The sequence below is a fragment of the Triturus cristatus genome, chromosome 4_1, assembly GCF_964204655.1.
Source record: "Triturus cristatus chromosome 4_1, aTriCri1.1, whole genome shotgun sequence".
Taxonomy (NCBI): domain Eukaryota; kingdom Metazoa; phylum Chordata; class Amphibia; order Caudata; family Salamandridae; genus Triturus; species Triturus cristatus.
In genome coordinates, this window is record NC_140585.1 from 374,512,914 (window position 1) to 374,530,929 (window position 18,016).

The following is an 18,016-nucleotide window of genomic DNA, read 5'->3' on the forward strand; positions in this document are numbered from 1 at the left end:
TACTAGAACCTTATCTTACACGTTATAATGTTTTGTTAAGTGTATTTCTTGAAATTATTGATTTAGAGTCTACTTCTAAACATTTGAGACTGAAAATAAAATCTTATCTGCGGCAGAACATAACAAGTTGAATAATGGAGAGAGTGAATTTATTAGAGAATATAATGAGAGAAGAGTCAGAATCAGTAGAAATTGGGAAGAAGCAACAGAGAATGAGTTGCAAGAAGAGGCTGAAAAGAGATTTAGGAATTTGAAAAAACACCCTAGGTTGAAAGATGAGCAAGAGAGGAAAGGAGTGATGTGTATACGAGAAATCGCAGAATGATGAGCCAATAGAAATGGTTGGAAAGAGTGAGCGTGAGCAGAGTTATGTGGTTGATGATGTGTTCCTGACAGGTGACGAACCAACACTTAGGGAAATTTATTTTGTTTTTGGATAAGCTGCTTATTTTAACCTCCCACATACTTGGGAGGGAAGTTCCTATCTTGATTTAGTCTTTCCTCACGTTCATCATGTGACTGAAATGAGTCAAAGTAAAAGAGGGAAATGTGGTTTTGGATAAGTATGGAGGGATATGTTTGGTATTTTGATTTCTCCTATTGGTGTGGCTTTGAATGATGTGAAAATAGGAACGCCTCTAGCTTGGTGGATTATTTGGCCATTAACAATATGGGTATATTTACCTGTATTAATGAAGATTTAATGACAATGAGTGCTATGGTGATGCAAAATCCTCTTGCTTGTGATATCTTTCTTGCAAAGGAGGGCGTAGTTCGTCTATGTGTTAAGGGTCCAATGGTGATGTTCATTCATACTTGTTAATAGTATGTTTATTATTAATTATAGCAATATTACTAATATTTCACATGATGCAAAGATTCTGAAGGAGAATGGTTTGTAAGAGACAGTCAGTTCACGGTTGGTGAGATCGGAAAAGAGATTACAAAGGTTGGTGAATGGTTTGGTAATGTCAGTGGAAGCATCTTTCGGAAAATCCTAACCCTAACTGTAATTATTCTTTTCTGCATAATCAGTCTCATTCTTTTGCTTAAAATTGTAGAAGTAATTTGTTTTTGGAAGGGCATAAAATGTGGATGAGAAAAGGAGTTGCTGGAAGCAAGAAAGAGAGAGAGAAAATATATTGAACTGAAGAACATTGAAGCACGAGCCTGGAAGAATCGAGACACAAGAAGCTGAAGATGATAGAAACTGTGCTATAAAATGATTAAGTTAAATTTGTGTGAATAGTGATGATTTGTTCTTCATCAGAGGGGACTTTCTTTGTTACAGCAAATTTCTAACGAATAAACAATTACTATCTAGTGGCATAAATGAGTTGCATGTGAATGTGTAACACGTTTGCTGCTCTCTGCAGTGCTGTGTTCCTTAAAGGTTGGCCAGAATAGGCCCTAACCTCATCTCGGAAATTAAAATAGGACCATGTTTTCATTCTTACTGGTTCCACACACAGAAAAATGTGCACTGAAATATCATTACATACAAAATGTTCTGTGATTCTGTCTAGTGAAAGCTTTCCTCTCAAATATTGCTGTTTAAGCATCCTCCTGTTGAAGCTCAGTGAACCCATTTATTTTATGAGTCTGTCATTGTTTTTCGTGTACCAAGATTTGTGTCACATCCGATGATATTAGGCCAAATGGGAACTCATTATTATTCATTTAGAAGATGCTATTAGGGCGTTGTTTCAGTTTATTCTGTAATGTGATTTGTTGACCCTAAGTATCATTGCGCTTATCTCTTGCTGACTGTATGAGTTTTGCTGTAAATTTTGCAATAAATGTTGTTTTATCACTTTATATTTAGATTAACTGATAAGATAACGAACGTCATTACACATTTTTGTACCATAGTGTGAAGGTGTCTGAATAAGTCTAGCATGGGTTTTGCACTGGAAGGGTCGCCAAATATTATACTTTGACTTACTTTTCAACTTTTCTCACTCTGTCTGATGTATGATACAGCACACCTGCAAAGCTAGAAAAGTTTGGAGAAAAGAAATATTTTCTCCTTCTGTGAACTGACCTCAAGGAGGTGTCGTTTCTTTGGTGCAAAGACTGTCTACAAATGTTAACACATAGGGTATTGCTTCACAAGCTGTGGGTGGTAGTTTGGGAATGTCCATACACCACCTGTGGTAAATAATTTAATTACCGGGACTTAATTTGATACAGAAACATAATAAAAATAGCTCAGTAAATAAGAGGCAGAATCCGTGGTATGAGAGGTTCGGAATGGGCTTTATTCCAATGGACGATTCGAATCGGTTGCTCCAAGTTCCATCACCACGAAGGTTCAGGAAGTGAAGTACATACATTATTGATAATTAATCACTTTTATACAATAGGCATTACAGTGAAGCAAATGCAAGAGGCGTAACAATTGATAGCAAAGATAACATTTCACATGCGTAGCTGAAGGAGGCGTAATTGGGAGTAACAAGGAAACGTCATTGGTTGTGATGTCACATATGGGTGGACCTATGAAATAATTTCGCAATGTCAGCAGCAATACTTGGCAGAGATGCGCGCACAGCAGTATGACGTGCAATTGACGTGCAACTAGGGGGTGAAGGGGACTTGACATTTAGCTCTACATGTGGCGACAGAAGTCTGGAGGGTCAAGTCAACCTAATCCCCAAATCATATCTAACATCCTATGTTTAAAGAACTATGTTATCCAGAAGAGAGGTCTCTTAGAGTAGAATCTTATTCTATACTGACTATACTGACTGTTTAGTGCGTGTACAAGCGTCTAAGTGTCTACACTAGATGCGAGGGTAGGAATCTTCCATAGTAACAGGGCTATGAATTACTTGCATAAAGACAGAGAAACCGGGCCTTTGCTCGGTAGCTGGAAGAATGTTTACTGAAACTACTAGACAGGAATGCATTGGGCAGGGAGCGGAGCAGATAATTTCGAAGGTGAAATACAGTTTCTTGGCAGGCAACAGGCTGATGTCAGGCTTCGTGAGCCGCGCAGGGAATGGGACAAAGTTCATGGTCACAGATGCAGGCTCAGACTGGAGCTTCAGAGGCAGAAAGCAAGAAAAGCTTGATGACAGAATCAGGGCCTACTTGCCTGGACTGTAAAATGGCATAAGTGAACTGTATAAAGCCGGTGGCCTTTCATACTTAGGAATGGAATATCCAGCCTATTCATGGCGGATCTGAAAGAGGACATGTTGACGGTGGACGCACATGTGTTTGCGTCTTCATAACTAGAACTGGAGGGAACATACATGTACTTGTGATTCATACATGAAACCGTTGGGGTCCAAGATAGGGGACATAACTGATCAGAAAAATCCATATTTCCACATTCCCTCCTTGTCCCCTACTTGCCCGTCAAGAGATATCAATCTTCATTAATCCATTGATCTGTTCATATAGCATCATTTGTTCTTCTTTTTTCTTCTGGGACGAATGAAATCTTGGTGATGGAATACACGATGTGGCACACAGACCACAAATCGCTGGTCCACATTGTAGGCATAGACAGCAACTGAATAGTATGAGGAAGCCAATACCTAGGAAAGATAGGACCTTCCATCCAAAGGTAGATAATACACTCCAAAACCAACCGGACCAAGTCCAGGTGCCTGGATTCTGGTGTATCTGGCTTACAATCTTATGAAGGCGGGTTATGGCTTTATATACAGATGGCGAATTTTCTGGTATGAAAATGCAACAACTTGATCCGATGACCCTACAAGCTCCGCCCCTATCGGCCAGGATGACGTCAAGGACAAGACGATTTTGAAGCACAACAATCCGCATAGCAGACTGCTCTTCTGTTAAATTGCCTAAGGCGGAAATAGTTTCGTTCACTACTGCTTCAAGGGTTCTAGTTAATCTACGTATCAGCTTACTATTAGTAACGGTACCTATATAGGGAAAGAGACCTTTATTGAAATCTGTGTATTTTTCCCATGCTGTTTCAGTGTAATCGACAATTGGGAGATCTCTCCTTTCTCTATTGTGTACTAAATGAGTATTTCTGTGATAATCGGGAGGAGCTAGGAAAACAGGTGGCAAAAGGAATCCAATGTAGCAGGTACCATCCCAATCTAGAGGCAAACGTACATATGCCGTCTGACCACATATAAAATAGGAATGGCGGGAAGCTCTAAATGTCGACTTGCCTTGATCACTGAATTCTATTACAGTGGTACATCTACTATGGCCCATATGTATGGAACCATTCTTTCTTACACATAATTCACCTTTTACTGGAAATACTGACATGGCGGGCAAAATTGGAGTAGCTTCGGATTCGACATTTAGGATCATAAGATTAAGCGTAAAATTACCTAATCCATATACTTCATTTTCTAGATCAGTTCCTGTTCTCTTGGGAAGTCCCTCCTTGTTAGGGTAGCAGACTTTAAGTAAAACTAAGTTTAAATTTCCCCATACCCAGTTGTCTTGATAAACTGCAGAATTTGAATCTAGGGAATTAATTAAACTAAACCATGCTCCACAGGAGCCGTTGTGTGTGAATGGGTATGGAAAGAGAGGTAGAATTCCTTTATAATTCTGATAGGGAGGGAGTCGGCCACATATCCAACAATTTGTAGCATTGCTAACCTGATGGGAATGATGTAACATACTAATAAACGTATTATTGCGCAGCGCAAATCTATAAGACAACTCATGCGGAGGTAATTCACTAAAAGAATGTTCAGCAGTAACATTATAAACATGTCTAGAAATAGGATAATATATGTGCAACAATATACTTGCAGTAATTATTAAAAGACTTAAGAAAAACAAAATTAATAACGTCACTGTGCAATGACTACGTAGTGATTTACAGTATGCATGTCGTTTCAACATTTTTCGGGTGTTTTCTCTATTCAGATCTAAGGGATACATGTCAGAGACAAATTCAACCGCTTCACCTTGGAGAGGACTTAAACAGTCAAATTTCCCGACTGGTTAGATCTGAGTTTTAGTTTATATTGTTCGTGACTACTTGATTCAACAAAAGGAAGTTTTGAGTCAATGGGTGAAGACACACAAGGTGTGGTGTTTACATCCGATGGTAGTCCATGAAATTTCTTGATATGACTTGAATGTACCCAGCCTTTTCTGCCTTCGATCTTCACGGCTGTCCTTGTGGTGAGCAAGACCAGTTGCGGTGACTTCCACCTAGGATCCAGCTGAGTCTTTCGATCAAAGTTCCTCACGAGGACCAGGTCCCCCGGAATTATATCATGGGGTTTCACCTCAGTGTTGTCGGGAAAGGCTGCAGCTACCTGTGAACGACAAGATTGTAGTGCAGACATCAAGGAAGCCAAATAATCTGTCAGCATATTACAGTCAATATCAGTTATTTTTCGTGGTATAGGCGTCCCCCACATATTTGGTGGTCTGCCAAAGATCACCTCATACGGGGATAGCCCTGTTCGAGAGTGTGCTACCATTCTCATGTAAAAGAGTGCAACTGGTAAGGCTACTACCCAGTCGACACCTTTCTCTCTGCATATTTTGGACAATCTGATTTTCAGGATCTGATTATGTCTTTCTACGAGACCTGCTGCCTCGGGGTGTCGGACACAGTGGAATTTCCACTGATAGCCTAACAAAAGTGAAACGTGTTTCATTAGTTCGGATGAGAACGGCTGGCCGTTATCTGAGTAGACAGCACGTGGTAAACCGTATCGTGGGAAGAATTCTCGAACTAACTGTTTGGCAGTAGTCGGGGCAGTGTAATCTGAAACCGGGTATGCCTCTGTCCAACGGGAAAGAGCACAGACAACTACAAGAACATATTTGAATCCTCGACATCGTTCCATCTGGATATAATCCATCTGGAGCACTTCAAAAGGGTGATCAGGAGGCTGAAATCCACCCTGTTCTACGGGAACGCTTTTTCCTGGGTTGAACTGACAACAGATCATACAGGTACGAACTTTTTGCTTGGCTGCTGCTCGTAAATGTTTATTGAACCAAATGTGTTGGATGCTGTCTAGCATAGCTTTTTCTCCTAGATGCGCTGGACTATGTATAGTGTTAATAATAACTTGGACCATTGAATCAGGAAGGAACCACACAGATTTTTCCTTCGTCATCCATCCTTGGTCCGTTTGAATCCCTCCTAATTCAGTCCATTTCTTTATTTCGTCTGGTGTAGCATGCGTCTGTATGTCAATTACATCAAGAGCGGGATCTTTAATCGTCATACAATGTGTTGGCGTCGGGACTATTGTCTTTGTTATGTCGGATGTTTGAGTTTGAGCAGTCTGTTTAGCTGTTCTGTCAGCTAGATCATTGCCTTGAGAAATGATATCAGTAACTTTCGTATGAGCTTTACATTTCATAATTGATATTGCAGTGGGTAGATGTATTGCATCTAATAAGGCATGAATGAGGGGTCCGTGCTGAATGTGGGCACCGTGAGAAGTTAAATAACCTCTCTCTCGCCACAGCACGCCGAAGTCATGTACAACTCCGAATGCATAACGTGAATCAGTGTATATGTTGACTCTTTTATTTGTGGCTTGAATACAGGCTTGTGTCAGAGCGACGAGCTCTGCTGCTTGAGCGGACAAGGTATTTATGCAATTTGTTTCAATGATTTCAGTGTCTGTTGTGACTGCGTAAGCGGCCACTAACTCTCCTGTACTTGTTCTCATACACGAACCATCTACATACAACGTTAGGTCTGGGTCTGACAATGGGACATCTGTCAAGTCTTGTCTGGGTTTCGTCGTGATTGTAATAACATCAATACAATCATGAGCTAGTGGGTCTGTTCCGATTATGGGTAAAAGTGTGGCAGGATTCAATGTGTTACAACGTCTGATTTCTATATGTGGCTGAAACAATGTTAATTCATACCCTGTAAGTCGCGCTATAGTCAAGTGCTGTGTTTGCGTTCTATTCACAAGAACCTCTACTGCATGTGGTACTTGAACTGTCAATGGATGTCCTAACACTATGGCATCGCTTTGTCTTATTGCTAAAGCTGTTGCTGCCACCGATTTCAGGCATGCAGGCAAAGCCTGAGCTACGGGATCTAATGTACTAGAAAAATAAGCACATGGTTTGTGGGATCCTGCCTGTTCCTGTGTGAGTACTGACAAGGCAGTACCTTCGCGTTCTGTAACAAAGAGTGTAAACTGTTTATTGTAACATGGTGTTGCTAAAACCGGTGCTTGGCATAAGGCTTTCTTTAGGCTTTCAAAAGCTTGTGTATGTTCCTGAGTCCAAGGGAGAACGGTCGATGTGGCTGCCTCCTGTGTTGTCAATTGAATGAGTGGTTTTGCTAGAAATGCATACTGAGGGATCCACTGCCTACAATATGAAGTGAGGCCTATAAAAGCCCGCACCTCCTTTTGTGTCTTGGGTATTGGCATGTTAGCTATTAACTGAATGCGGTCGGGTGTAAGCTGCCTTCCCTCCTTGGACAGCGAGTGTCCAAGATAAACAACTCGCTGGACACAGAATTGCAGCTTAGAAGGGGACACCTTGTGCCCCTTTTCGGCTAGAAATTGTAAAACTGTCAGTGATGCTTTCTCACATTCAGGTTCGCTTCTAGCGGTGATCAGCAGATCATCGACATATTGAAGCAGGGCAGTGTTTACTGGCATGTGGATACTGTCGAGTTCTCGTTTCAGTGCTTGGCTATAGATGCTGGGGCTTTCTGTAAATCCTTGAGGTGCGCGTGAGAATTTAAAGCTACGTCCATTTAAACTAAATCCGAACAAGTATTGGCTTTCCGGATCTATAGGGACGCTGAAAAAGGCATTTTTGAGATCAATTACAGTAAAGAATGTTGCTTCGGAATCAATAGCTGTCAGTAATGACGAGATATCTGGGACCACAGGGAATTGTGGCACAATGCATTTGTTCAATTCGCGCAGATCAATAACCAATCGATATACTGGCGGGGCCTTTGGATCTGTTCGTTTAAGAATCGGAATTATCGGTGAATTACATACATTGGAGTCTGTTTCCACAACCACTCCTTGGGCAATGAGCTCGTCAATGATTTGTAGTAAAGCCACTACAGCATCTGGTGGTAACTTGTATTGTCGCATTCGTGGTAGTACCACTCCTGCCTTTAGTGTAACTCGATATGGTGTAATATTCATGCAACCAACATCAGTAGGGCCTTGTGCCCACAGATGTGTAGGTAAAGTCTGCAGTCGGGGATCCATGTCTCGAGACACATAGTGACCTTTGAAATCGCGTAAAAACAATCTTACTCCTTCCGGGGAACAACATATTATAGCTCCTAGAGCTTTCAGTGTTTTTATACCTAACAAGTTTTCTGGACATGATTTAGTAAGCAATAAATCTGTAGTTCTGGTCAAGGGTCCTATCGTAAGTGGAAGAGGCTGTGATACTTCATTAACAATAGGTTTTCCTGAAAAACCAAGGGAAATATTCTGTGAGCCTGAGAGGGGTGCCCCAGGAACTTCACTACGTTTTATCGTTGTTCGACTTGCCCCTGTATCGAGTAAAAATTTTCTATCTTGGCCTAATAATTCACTATGTACATAAGGTCCTTCTTGGTCTACAGGGACCTCGATAAGGGGTAAGTCAACTTCCCTCTCTAGGCTGGTTCATGCATATCGTTGATAATCAGGATAGTCGTACTGTGCGGTCTGGTACAGCTGTCGTGTCGTGGTTTGTGTGGCAGCAACAGGCAGCGCTGGTGCAGCTGGCACAAACTGTATAGACTGTTGTGGAGCTGGCATGGACTGTGCATGCTGCGGGGCTCCTTGTTCATTCTGATCCTGTCTAAGTGGCCGTGGTCTTTCTTTTGTAATACCTGTGGCGATATTACGCTTCAGGACTGGACAATCGTGTATATAATGACCTGGTTGTTTACAGTAGTTGCATGTCCCTTTTACAGGTCCTGCTGAATCACCGGAATGTGTCGTACCCTTTTTATGTCCTTCAGCTGGAACTGTCTGGGAGACTAGCATTTTCATTTTCGTGTCTTTCATGCGTCTTTGTTCATGTTCTTGTTCCTCTCTAATTCTATTGTAATGGTACTGTAACATTTGTAACATTTGTGATGGGGTATTACCTTGCCAGGTACTCTCGAATTTTAATACTCTATTCTTCACTTGGGGTAAGGAATTTTCAACTAATTTTGTCACAAACAGATGTGGGTATGATTCGCTACTTGCTTTTATGCCACTATTTATACCAAAACATTTTTCAAATCGGGCATAGAAATCACTAGTGTCTTCATCTTGCTTTTGTTTACAGGCTGAGATTGCACCCCAGTCTTCCTTTTTCGTAGTTAATAAACGTGGCAGTACCTGTACTAGTAAACCTGGTAGTGCTTTAGTTTTGTCCCCAAGTCCCGAACCTGGACCTCGGGCCTTTTCTTCATTTTCTAATGCTGTCCAGTCTATCTTTTGGTCTCCCACCTCCCACTCTTTTTCCTTGAGTTTTTCATAAATGCCAGCAGGCATCAATACCTTTAATATTGTCATAATGTCGGGATAGGTATACTCTCCCATGAGTAACATGTCTTTAATTTCTCGGTGGAAACCCGCTGGGTCTTTGTCATGACTGGGTACCACTTTCTTCATTTCTAACAATTCTATTTTCGATATGGGCGTATATACAAATACACGTTTAAACTGATTGTCCTCGCCCTTTATTGGGTGTACTTCTCGTAAGGGATTCTGTCTGTCCATGTAATACATCGGTCTTTCCTTGATGGGCAGTGAGACATGTTCTGGACATACAAAAAGAATGTACTGCTTTCTTGATTCTAGTATTTCTTTAATTAGCTCAGTACCTGAACCTCTCCATCTATTCGTGAGTAATTCAGTCAATATATCCGGTAAGGGACCAGGATCTGAATGTTGGCTTTTATATAGTATAAGAAGTTGTTGAATCATATAAATCCCAGCTAAACGCTGTTCATCTGGGGTGAGATTCAAAAATGTGTGGGTTACGGTATCATCATCATACTTTCCGGGACTGTCAACCCAATGAACGGCTGACCTGGCTAATTCTTGTTCATCCATAGAATCGAGAAAATGATAACCCCTTCGTTCTCGCAGTAATTTGTCAGCGGCTTGGAACGAATGCTCGGGGGACCTTATATTTATTATAGGTGTTTGGAAATTCCTGTTATTATCTGGACATATCGGACGTATCGGGTCAGTAAAACATCTAGTACTATTACAAGATCTTCCTCTACCTACATAGGCTATGGTGTCTGACTGTCCTGTGGGTAGTCCTGATCCTTCCTCCTCGCTTTGTTCGAACTGGTCTACCGCTAATCTCTCTTCGTGTAGGCGTTCTATTTCTTTACGGATCTTTCGGCACATGGCTATTATACAGTTTTGCTTATCATGTCTCCCTTCTGATATATTCTGGCTCCATCTGGTAAGAATTTGCATTGCTTCCGGGTCCACCCCCGGTCGGTCTTGATTTCTGATCACACAATTAATAAGGAAACGTAACAGTTCCCCCTGTATTTCCACTTTCTGGTATTCCATAGCTCTGTTAATACATTCAGAATCTCGCCCTGTTTGGACAAAATGGTATATATTATCTAGATGCATAGTCATTCCTGGTAACTTCCCTAAATACACCGCGGCTCGTCTGATACGTAATGATGCCATGATCATTTCGTCCTCTTTGCCGGGCACAGGGTCATATCTACAATCTATAAGAAGTTCCTTAAGCGTGCGTGCATTTATGAGTTTGGGGGTACGTGGATGTGCTGACTCTTGAAAAGTAAGTTTATTTATTCTGGGTGGCGTAGAAAAAATGTTGGTAGCACCTCCGGTAGCCCCGTCTGGGGTATCGGGCGTGAAAGGATTCGTTGAACGCGATACAGCAACTATAGGTGTGGGCACAGCTGTAGAAGCAGCTGTAGGAACAGACGTGGAAACAGGTGTGCTTGCCGGAACTTGTGTCAGAATTTGTTGTTGTAGAGATACAGATACAGGATCTTGGCGTTGAACCTCCCCGGCCGACGGTCTATGTGGGGCGGGGTTAGCGTACTCGGGAGCTGAGTCATCTAAATATGAGGAAAGAAAAACATCTTCTGCGGTTCTAGGATGCCCCTTAGGATGTACTTTTATTGGAAATAATGGGGGTGGCAAGTCTTTTGGTATCCCTGGAGTAGCCTTAGGTAATCCCTCGGCCAGAAGGGGATACATACCCTTCATAAGGGCATTTCTTTGTCTGTCTATTTGTTCTGATTTCACTCGTGTACCTTCTTCAATTAATATATTTTCTCGGACTTTATTTGAATTCTCTTTACTCTTCTCTTCCTGTCTACGTGCTTTTTCTGTACGTCTATACGATTCTTTACGCCATAATTCAATGGCGTCTTTCTGTGATTGTCTAGCTTTCTTTTTCCATAATTCTTCCTCTACTTTCACGATGCAATCTGCATCCCAGGTCCCAGCTGCGGGCCACCTCTGACTTTCTGGTAATTCCTTAGTGTAGTCTACCCATAGATCAAGAAATAATATGGCGTCTAGGCCATGTTTATGATACATGAAGTACCCTGGAGTGTCCCTAGGAGGAATAGGAACAGCTTCTTCGAGTACCCCTTTTCTAGTTGTGATCTGTCTTAATTTCGAAAAGAGCGGCATATTGAGAACTGATCTGATACTTGATCTTGAACAAACTTAATACAATAAACACGATAATGAACAGTCATTCATACCACAATATGCAGGACGTATTAACACATTTAACATTTAACATTTAAATGAGCAAACAATGATGATGACGATCTAAGGAAAACTTAATCACTAAACATAATACTCGGCATTATCTGAATTATTCTGAATTTATATACTTGATATACTAGATATACTGCTAAACAGTACAGATACACTGCTAAAACAGTGCAGACCGGATTTGTGTACCCAAACCCGTCTAGACCGGCACAACTTATGTGCACGCCAGAACGCCTCCCCAGTAATGGTACTCACCGGGTAGCTCGGAACGGAAGGCCTCGGAACGGAACTGAACTGAACTGGACCGGACTGGACTCGACTCGACAACTTCGGACACTTCTGAGCTTCGGAAACCTGGTGGGCCTCTGTATACCTCGGATCTTGCTCTCTCAGCTAGGCTCTGGTCGGGATACTTCGCACTTCTCACCGCCTCGTCTGGGTGTTGATCGCAGCCTCAGTCGCCCCCGCTTAACCGGAGGGAGATACAGGAAATCCTGCTGGTACGCGTTGTTGTCCGTCCAGCTGTGGCAGGAGACCGGGCCTGCAACGCACCGCCGGCGCGTGAGATGAGAAAGTGTCCCTATTCGGGCGCCATTCATGTGGTAAATAATTTAATTACCGGGACTTAATTTGATACAGAAACATAATAAAAATAGCTCAGTAAATAAGAGGCAGAATCCGTGGTATGAGAGGTTCGGAATGGGCTTTATTCCAATGGACGATTCGAATCGGTTGCTCCAAGTTCCATCACCACGAAGGTTCAGGAAGTGAAGTACATACATTATTGATAATTAATCACTTTTATACAATAGGCATTACAGTGAAGCAAATGCAAGAGGCGTAACAATTGATAGCAAAGATAACATTTCACATGCGTAGCTGAAGGAGGCGTAATTGGGAGTAACAAGGAAACGTCATTGGTTGTGATGTCACATATGGGTGGACCTATGAAATAATTTCGCAATGTCAGCAGCAATACTTGGCAGAGATGCGCGCACAGCAGTATGACGTGCAATTGACGTGCAACTAGGGGGTGAAGGGGACTTGACATTTAGCTCTACATGTGGCGACAGAAGTCTGGAGGGTCAAGTCAACCTAATCCCCAAATCATATCTAACATCCTATGTTTAAAGAACTATGTTATCCAGAAGAGAGGTCTCTTAGAGTAGAATCTTATTCTATACTGACTATACTGACTGTTTAGTGCGTGTACAAGCGTCTAAGTGTCTACACTAGATGCGAGGGTAGGAATCTTCCATAGTAACAGGGCTATGAATTACTTGCATAAAGACAGAGAAACCGGGCCTTTGCTCGGTAGCTGGAAGAATGTTTACTGAAACTACTAGACAGGAATGCATTGGGCAGGGAGCGGAGCAGATAATTTCGAAGGTGAAATACAGTTTCTTGGCAGGCAACAGGCTGATGTCAGGCTTCGTGAGCCGCGCAGGGAATGGGACAAAGTTCATGGTCACAGATGCAGGCTCAGACTGGAGCTTCAGAGGCAGAAAGCAAGAAAAGCTTGATGACAGAATCAGGGCCTACTTGCCTGGACTGTAAAATGGCATAAGTGAACTGTATAAAGCCGGTGGCCTTTCATACTTAGGAATGGAATATCCAGCCTATTCATGGCGGATCTGAAAGAGGACATGTTGACGGTGGACGCACATGTGTTTGCGTCTTCATAACTAGAACTGGAGGGAACATACATGTACTTGTGATTCATACATGAAACCGTTGGGGTCCAAGATAGGGGACATAACTGATCAGAAAAATCCATATTTCCACACACCCATACACAATTAGTTTGAGTAATTTTTAGTGCAAAGTGTTGATAAATCTGGCCCTTAATTTACAACAAGTGCAGTTTGTTGGCTTCACATTGACGTGTAGATATCAAAAGAGAGTGGATCACTGGTCCTGAAAGAACCAAAGTTAGCATCAACAGTTAATAAACTGTTAAGAAACCCTCATGCATGTTTTATCGCAAGGTGGTATTGTAGCGGTATGTTCGATTATCCGCTTTGCTTAACAACGTGACAGCATCATCATTGGGTTACTGTGTGCTTCCTCCACCCGGAGGTTCTTGCCTCTGGTTTTTTCAGTAGTGATCATAAAAAGTGTGTGATAAAGACATCCCAGTGAGTGTAGGTTAAAAAACTCGTAAAACCAGTCAATAGTCAGACACTTTAGGGTCTGGTGCACTAAGTGAAAATATTCAAAAAATGGTCGACATGTTTCAGCCCTATCTTGCGCCCCTAAGGGTCAGGTGGGCTTTCTTCAGGACCTAGTGTAATTGTGGAGGAATCTAAATTTTCATAGGACTCCTTTGCGGAGGGTGGAGTGAATCATCCAACCAACACGAGTTTGTTTACTTTGAACCTGTTAGGAGGTGGTGGGAAAGAAAGGTATGAAGACTAGGTTCAGTCAAAATACATGCTGTTACTATGTTCAAAATTTAGAGCATCAGCCGTTGTTTTGCAACTTTAAAATGACAATACTTTAGTTGAAATATAATGCCAATCGATAAATAGGCAAAAATTGACATTTGTTAATGGCAAAAATGGCCCTCTTTTTATATTTCAGAAGGGAATTGCAGGAGGAAAGGAACAAATCAGAAAAACAGAAAAACACAAACACATAGACTATTCGCCGTTTTTTTGAACAAGAAACAGTTCCCGTTGGACTTGGGAACGCGGTGCACAATGTTAGGCTGTCAAACACAATGCATCAATGTCATACATAACAAAAGGTGCACAAGAAAGCTAGGAACGGAATGGTGAGCCACCTATCCTATCAAGACATAGAGCTGTGTTTGTTACAGATCGCGAAAAGCCGTGTTACGTGAAGCTGCCATTACTCAGTAAACGGACTTAGAATTGTGCAAGGAGATAACATGAATGTTATGTTACGCTGCCAGTGTCATTAAGGTGGAGTGCTGATAATATCACAAGGTGTTCACATGATTGTCAGAACGATAGTAATCAACGCCCAAAGCTAGATATATATGCTGGTTTTTGAAGGCCGTGAGCGCGTGCAGACTTATTTTCTCAGGCATGCTAGTTTTAGTTGATCACAGTAATGTGCAGAATGAAAGAATACCTTGTTTTCTCAAGTCGAGGAAAACCTTCGGGGGCAGGAGGCTAGACCCCGCTCTTGGGAAAAGGGGGGGAAAAGGAAAGAATTTTAAGTAAATTGTATACATTACGTTCCTTCGATGGTCTGCTCGTGTCTGCCTCAGCCGCTACCTTGCGCATGGGTGTTTGTCGACTGGTTCTGCCGCTGCCTCTCTTTCCCCGGTATGTCTACTACTAGCACCGGTTCAGCATTTTAAAGGGGCAGGGTCGTCACATGGGTAAACAGGGAACGGGGGGAGGAACAAAGTCAATTTGTGCCAGATTCTGTTTTTTCTTCGTATTTACGGTGATTAAAGTTTTTACAAAGTAAAACTTCTACTAAAAGAAAATGTTACTTCACAAAAAAGAGAAAAGGCAGTATCTCGGGCGATTGCTCGAGTCGGCATCTTCTTATTGTTCCTCTGCTGTTTCAATAAAGTTACGGTTGTCGCAGTACACGTCTCGAATCTTATTGTAATTTTGTCGAGCTGAACATTACATTTCTCTATGAAGATGTAGTCAGATTCATTGTTGTAAGGGGTACTACATTTCTCTACGAAGATGTAGTCGAATTCGTTGGTAAAGTAGTTTGGGATACTGCAATGATACGGGATCACTTTCAGATTCGCGATATGGTTCCGATAGGTAGGTTGTATCCTTGGTCATGATTTAAAGGATAGTTACGGTACATTTCATCTCAGTGGAAAGGTTTGTCTTTCTGCCATGGTATAGTCAGTGCTCAATTGGTGCATAATAGTTGTCATTTGTTTATGCTTAACCAAGGTATATTATCATTAAGTCCCTGTACATGAGTGCGAAGCCGGTGGACCCATCTTTGTTCTTTTTCAAAAAGATTTTTTTCTGCGTTGTGATTTTTGGCAGTTAGTGTTTCTAGGATGACCCACTGGAGATGGTTGACTGTGTGACCTTTTTCCAGATAGTGGCTACTCATTTTAGTGGTGCTCTTTTTACATTTTACATTGCTCCTATGTTCGCAGAGTCGTTGTTTAGCTTTTCGACAGGTCATTCCGATATAACGTAATTCACAAGGGCATGTGATCATGTAGATCACATGGGTAGTATTACAGTTGGTATGTGCTCGGATTGTCCATTTTAGGTCTGGTAAAAGTTGCAGGGTTTTAGTTGCCGTAGTGAGATGACAGACAGAACACGTGCCACATGGATAATGGCCGGTTACTGGTACATTACTCCAAAGGCTTAGGGTTGTTTCCAAAGTTGGTTTAGGTAGAGGTCTTGTATGTACCAAAATGTCCTTTAGATTCCGTGTCCTCTTGTTTGAGAACATTGACGTGAACAACTTCAGCAATCTTTCCCTTTCCTACTAACAGAATGTGTTTTTTTAATAATGCAAATCGTGTTTTTTTCTGAAATGCTACAATATTACTTACATAATTAAGCATTGTTCTCTTCTATTTTACTGCAGACAGCCAAGTAGTAAACTGCAGAATCTTGCTTCCTATTTACAATAATCTTTTTCATGTTTGGACAAATACCCCTTTCAAGCTACATACAAAAACAAGCATTTGCAATGCAATAGGTCTCGCATTTATACGAGTTTGAGCTATTGGCATTGTAAACGACAATGCCTTTTATTTATGTTTTAAAAACCCACACATAAATAAAAGGCATTGCCATTTACAGTGCCAATAGCTCAAACTCTTAACAACTGCGAGACCTATTGCATTGCAAATGCTTTTTTTTTTTTTTTTTTTTTTGTCCTCATCTGCCAGGCAAGTTTCAATATGCAATCTTGTAGGTTTACACACATTGTGCTGCCTCAGTAGCCAAGACTGGTTGGGGCAGTAATAGAACGGAAGGCTCACCCCCTCAGCAACATGTTTCAACCTTCAATGATCACTAATTTGCTACCAGACAAGCAATTGCTAAAGTCCAGCCAAGGTACTAAACTTAGGACCATGAAACAAGTGACCCCCGGAATGAGGATGATGGCATAATCATTGGACCTGAGGAAAAAAAAAAAAAAAAAAAAACCCAGATGTTCAATGATCCCAATTCAGGAGGTGCCAGAAAGATCTTGTGTCAGGATTACCAGATCTGGCCAGGTCCAGCTTGGAGACCAGCAAAGTAGAAGCATACCAGTCATTAATGGAAGGAGGTGAAGAATCCTTCCATTTTCTGCATATCTCCCTCCTGGCTAGCAAGATAGCATAAAAAATAAGCTTTTTTGCCAAGGAGGGGACCCCTTGGTAGCAACCAAAAATTACTGATGTTAAATCTAGGGTAATGCTTACTCCAACAGAAAGTGAAAGAGTCTTACTAATGGCATCCCAGAATGAGGACAAATGTGGGCAATCAAAGAACATATGAATGTCGGAAGCAGCCACCAAACCACATCTCGCACAGGCCACACTACTCCCCTCAGAGAATTTAGAAAGACGAAGGGGTGAGTAGTATGCTCGATGAATGGTGAAAAGATGGTTCCTGCGTAACCATGCAGGCTTGACAATATCCCACAACATCTTACAAGACGAATTCCAAAGATGTTGCAAATCGGAATTGATAACATGTTGAGACCAAAGATCCTCCGGCAGTGAAAAAGTTCCGTCCATTTCCTCCAAGATTAGATTATACCACAGTGAAATTTCCTTTTTGGCAGGTGGCTTATCTGCCAAAAGTGTTATAAGGTAACTATATACGCCCAAGGAATATTTAACACCATGTGGAGGCTGAGCAGAGTATGCACGAGACCAGCTCAACATCTGAAGATATTTAAGCCTGGAGAAGTGTGGACCAATTTTTGTACAAAGATAATCCCAGGGTAACAGGTCCCCGTCAACAAATAAGTTACCCCACTCCTCCAACCCTGCCTCTCTCATAGGTGTAGCTAGTGCATCCCTTAACCATGCTGGACCATCAGGAAGGCCCCACAAAGGTGTCCTGCTTCCATAATAACCAACTTTAATTGCTTTAGACACCTGGGCCCACATTCTTGCCATACCCCTTTTTTTGAAAAACTTGGGGTTTCCAAATTTAAAAAGAAACCCTGACTGACTTACACCTTCTACGTCCAATAACATTGAAAAGAGGGAACCCACTCCAACCCCTACTGGTCTTTTTAATAGAATCCTAGCATGTGAAAGCTGGAAAGCCCAGGCATAGGCCTGGAAATCAGGAGCAGCAAGCCCTCCTTTTTCCCTACGTCTCCTAATTTTTTTCCAAGAG